A 5,844-nucleotide genomic window follows, 5' to 3' on the forward strand; every position below is an offset into this window, starting at 1 on the left:
GCCCTCACTTGATGCTTAGACTTTTGGGAATGGTAATTATCTACCAATCTTAAGATATTTGTGTATACACACACATATACACTAGGCTTGTCAGATCAATGGAAAAAACGTTTCAATTCTCGTTTCTAAAGTAGGGGGTGCCGACGCTTCGATATAGAAACTATTTCCGAATTTTTCACCCAAAAATTTCGGATATTTCCGAAAATTCGTAATGTTTCTAAATGTTTCTAAAATGGCGGACGCGCATGCGCAATCGCCAAAAAACAGGAAACCGGGGGGGACTTTTCTGGGACTCCCCCACCCTCATTTCTTTAGCTATTCTCATCAAATTTGGTACAGTGGGAGAACACATTCCACACCCTTTGCTCAACAAATTGCAGAATGTTTCCTATCTCCTATGATTTTTGGCGAATTTTTATAACTTTTTATAATATACTATTTTTTAATATTTTAAGAAACCTGTTCCTGTTTTGAAAGGCTAATTTCCTGTTCAATTGGGTTCTTCACTGTGAAAGTCCCTCTTTTCTACTTGTGTATCTTTGTTTCTGTGGCCGGAAATCAGCGAAAATGGTGGTCATTTGCAGAAACTGGAAACCCCCCTGCTCCTATCTAAAAATAAGGCGGTGATATTTCAGCTTCCTAAGACATGGGAGCTCATGTCCCACTCCCTTGTGACCTGAGCCCCACACCACACACCTTGCCCCTATCTAATAAAAAGCGGTGGCCGGGGGTGGTTTTTTTGTGCAACAAGGAAAAGGGGTGCTCACTGCTCGGGTCTCACTGCCCAGGGGGGCCGGCCATCCTTGGCCGGCCCCACGCCACAACCCCAGCACCTATGGGGGAAGGGGGTGTAGCCTTTTTGGCTGCTAGATAAATGGGGGCCCAAGTCCCACTACCCGGGGGGCCGGCCACCATTGGCCGGCCCCAAGCCACAACCCCAGCACCTATGGGGGAAGGGGGTGTAGCCTTTTTGGCTGCTAGAGAAATGGGGGCCCAAGTCCCACTGCCCAGGGGGGCCGGCCACCGTTGGCCAGCCCCACGCCACAACCCCAGCACCTATGGGGGAAGAGGGTGTAGCCTTTTTGGCAGCTAGAGAAATGGGGGCACAAGTCCCACTGCCCAGGGGGGCCGGCCACCATGGGATGTCACCCAGCGCTGCCCATTTCTGCCAAGAAGCAGGAATTTCCTTCTTGCGTGTCTCTCTCATACCACTGTGTTTGTTGCACCCACAAAGGCCTGTTCTTCGCCAGGCAACAATGGCTGGGCCTGCCCGCATCACCCTGGCCAAGCACAAACAAGATGCCAGCCTTCAGGTTGTCCGGGCACCACCCTCGCATCAAACGATGAAAAAATTGTAGAGATCCCCAGGGTGGGCCCCATTCCACCATGTTTCCTCTTCTATAACCAGAGACTTCTGTATCAACCAGACCTGAGCCCCAAAGTCTCTAGCCGCCACAAAGGCACACTCCCTGACAGCAAACCGTGGCCGGTCCTGGCCGCAGCCCCACCGGATGGACACAAGCAAGCTGGCAGTCCGCAGGGTGGCCGTGGCCAGCATCACATCAATAATAATAATAATAATAATAATAATAATAATAATAACAATAGTAAGAACTTTATTTGTATACCCCGCACCATTTTCCCAGAGGGACTCGGAGCGGCTTACATGGGGTATGCCATCAACAATACAATGGCAGCAATTAAACAATAAAAATATCAACAATAAAACAATTGTCGCATCAATAAAACATATAATCAATAAACAGTCAAAGTCGGCATACAGCATTAAATGGTTAAAAAACAGAGAGCTAAAAACACGGCCCTGGGCCGAGGGCAGAATACTTAACATAGAAGAGGTAGTTTCACAGTTAAAAATCAATAAAGTGCAAAATACTCATGGCCTGGCAACCTATTCTTCAATAGGCAGAGATCTACCCTACAATACGTAATCCTCAAAGGCTTTTCAGAAGAGGCAGATTTTAAGGCTCTGATTTAAGGATCATGTTTCTATGGAGTTAAACTAGAGGGAAGACGTGTGTGTCTGGGGTTCAGTTATTAAAGTTCTCAAGCCGACGAGCTAGAAAGAGGAAAAGGAATTCTGTTGGTACAAAGTTTCAGTCAAGTTGTAGATGTTAAATAATGAAAGATATTGTCTTTATTGTGTAGAAATGAAACCGAAGAACTTAAACTTTGCAACAATTTATGCTTTTTGGACAAAAGAAACTATGAAGAAATAATTTATTGTTTTTAATAAATAGTAATACAGTGTTTCTGAGTGGTGAATTTCTCTACTTAAGAGTCAGCGTAAGATTTGGCTCACATACTTTCCCTCAGTGTCACATCCTCTCATATACACGCATAGTCAAAAGTATTATAGCTGGCAGTGGCAGGGATCCAGAAAAAAGGTTTGACCCCTGTCATAGTGGGATTTCAGTGATCCCATATTCTAAAAGCGTGGGAAAGGAGTGGGATATAAAGAAAAATATTCCGTTATCCTAAACGAAAAGAGGCTTTGGGCAGGGTGTCCCACATGTAATGGTGGCAGTGGTACCTTTCTTTATTGTAAGGCCATGCATTGGCCCCAGTAGTTGTATTTAAAACCACTGTACATTTACTTCGTGAAAACACAGTCTTCATTTTCTAGTACAAAAAACTAGGAATTGTTCAGGAATGTATATTCAACTTAAATAGCAGAAAAGTGCACCTGGTACTGTTGCACTGCAGACGTTTCTGCATGTTCCATAAGATTTTATGTTGTCAACACGAAATAGAAAGAGCAAATATGAAAAAAAAGACACAAAAATAGACTAGGTTATTGGGTAGTTGACTGGCATTGGATAACCTATCGTTGGTGTACCGGCAGTTGCAGGATACTGCTGTAGGTTCATTGCACCCTGCATGTTTGCCATCTTATTTCCATACAGCTGGTCATAGCCATTCTGGAAAGCTGTGGTGCCAGCCCTAAATCCACTCTGCTTGCCACTTGCTCAAAAGTTGCTTCCAAAAGCCAGTTCCATTATCAAAACCTAGAGCACCATTAGCCACCATTCTGAGTTTTTGCACCAAAGTCTGTCTTGGCCACTGCACCATAGGTTCTTTCAAAGTTTTCCCTCTCTGTAAATCCAAGACCACCTCTTTTGTGAATACCTTGCCGGCCAGGGGGAGCATCGACATAAGATAAGAAACCCTGATTCTGGATTTTTTTAAAAATTATTATTAAAAATTTGCTGGGTCAGATTAAAGTAACCGGCAGCTTCTCATCTTAAGCAAGAGGTTTTTGAACCCTGGTGGGAAAGCAGAAGCATGTAGGTTTGGCCAAATTGAGCCGCATGGCCGTCCAAAGAGCATGGAAGCAGAGGGATTGCAGATGCTGACATCCCGCTGTTGACACACGAGCCAAAAATGCGACCCTCAGGCCAACATCGTGGACAACGAGGGCGTAAAGTCCAGAGGGACACATTGGAAGCAATTATGAAGTAAAATCAACATATTTTAATACTGTGTTTGGTTTACATTGAGAAATTTAAATCCTGATTTTCCTTTTCTAAGTCGAGATTTGTATTTTGTTGCTTTTATTTTGTCCTCATGTTGTTTGGGCCGCTGCCCCAAGTAAGCTGCACCGAGTCCACGTAGGGAGATGTTGGCGGGTAATAGATAAATTTTTATTCCTAATTGTTCATATTATTATTACTCGGAGAGTCTGCCTCGCTTCAAAGGGATTTCTTGATATTCTAAGACCGGGAGTTTGGCCTTGAGGAAGACCATTCTCTCAACAGAAAAGGCATTCAGCAAGCTGCAGCAAGGGGTCACACCATCGTCGGCCATGTTGAATACCCTCTATAAAGCCTTGAACTGCGTGGATCATAATAAATGGGATGTGCTGGGTTTTTTAGGAATTCCAAGTCACCTAGTCTGTCCCCTGAGAACTGTAAGTTGCCATGGTAGGAACAGAAAACGGATCAACAGACTGGTTCCAGATTGGGAATGAGGTGCATAATTTCAGCCTCTCTAATCAACCTGTTTGCAGAACATATCAAGCGACATGCGTGGCTGGAGGAACTCTAGGCCAGATTAAAAATAAATGGAAGAAACATTAACAACCTTTGGTATGAGATTACAGTCTGATGGCTGAAAGGGAGTAGGGGCTGAGGAGCCTTATCTCAAAGGTGAAAGAAGAAAGGGCCAAAGGGTTGTAAGAAAACAAAGCTTAAGGGAACCACACTGATTTATAACTGTCAAATTCTGGGATAGGATGTGGAGGCGATGAAAGACGTTATATTTCTTCTTGCGACATATCACTGCAGATGCAGGCTGTGGCCAGGAAATAAGTAGACGTTTTGGAGAGCTATGTTGTCCAAACTTGACAAAATAAGAGCAGAGACTTCACGCAACCATAGGAGGTCCGCATACTCGCATTGTCATAGCAATGCAATTCCCCATAGTAACCTGTGGATGTGAGAGCTTGACCGTAAGGAAGGCTGAGGGAAGGAAGATAGACGCTTTTGAACTGTGGTGTTGAAGGAAAATTCTGAGAATACCTTGGACCGCAAGAAGATCCAACAGGTCCATACTCCAGGAAATAAAGCCCAACTGCTCACTGGAGGGAAGGATATTAGAGGCAAAGCAGCAGGCTGGCATGGACTTGAAGGAAATGTGGCCGTAGATGTCCGACAGGGAAGTCTTGTGTGAATCTGTCCACGAGTTCACCATGGCTCGGAGAAGACAAGAAGTCAGAGCACTGCGTGAAAGACTTTCTCCCGTGTGATTCCACCGTCTTCCCTCGTCCTCCTGTCAAACCAGCAAGAAGCACTTCCGAATAAAGAGGACCTGTGCCCACATGTATCTAGCAGCCACAAAGGCACACTCCCTGACGGGCAAACGGCACCGTCCCCGTGTCCGGCAACAATCTGGCATGAACTTGAAGGAAATGTGGCCGTCGACGGCCGAGGGGGAAGTCTGGTGTGTACCCGTTGACGAGCACGCCTTCGCTTGTAGAAGACTACACGCCCGAATACTTACTCCCGTGTGATTCCACCGTCTTCTATTGTCCCCCTGTCAAACCAGCAAGAAGCACTTCCGCAACAAGAGGACCTGTGCCCACATGTCTCTAGCAGCCACAAAGGCACACTCCCTGACGGGCATTGGTGGGGACCGGAATGGGTACTGGAAAGGCTTTTTCAACTCTTGACCGGATCCCACAACCTGGACTGCGTTAGTCCGGTCTGGGCACCTAACTTGACTGCCAGAGGCAGGCTGGCATCAAAACTATCATAACCTACAAGAGTTGTAAAAACAGTTGTAATCCGCAGAGAGAGCGCAAGCCCCAAACCCCCAACCCCTTTCAGCCCTGGATGGACGACCAATTAGCCCCAGGGATACCTGGCCAGGCAAGGCCGTAACTAATGTAACCTCATATGCAAATTTTGACATCGCGGACAATGCATTAAGACCAGAATGAGACAACAGACATTTGATTGAATAAAGAAGTTTTAACTTTTATTTTTATGAAATACATGCCATAGTATAAGACAACTCAAAACACAGGAAATGTTGTGCTTGCAAACTTTATATTTCAAATAGTATTGCAATCCTTTGGGGATTGCTTTATGCAGTGCTCATCAAACGGCAGCAAAGTATTTCTCTTCTCAAAACAGCTGTCAGTGGAGAAAGGGCATCCCCCTAGAAGGACACCAGGATAGAGGAGTTCAGTGTGCCTGCCCATCGTCAGTGAGAAGTTGAGAAAAAAACTCAATGTACCGAGAAAAGGTCCATCATAGAAGCGGGGAAAGACTAGGCATTATGAAGATAAAACCTCTGGACTTCGGAGAGGGTGCCTCACTTCAA

This window comes from Anolis carolinensis, unplaced genomic scaffold, assembly GCF_035594765.1.
Source record: "Anolis carolinensis isolate JA03-04 unplaced genomic scaffold, rAnoCar3.1.pri scaffold_9, whole genome shotgun sequence".
Taxonomy (NCBI): Eukaryota; Metazoa; Chordata; class Lepidosauria; order Squamata; family Dactyloidae; genus Anolis; species Anolis carolinensis.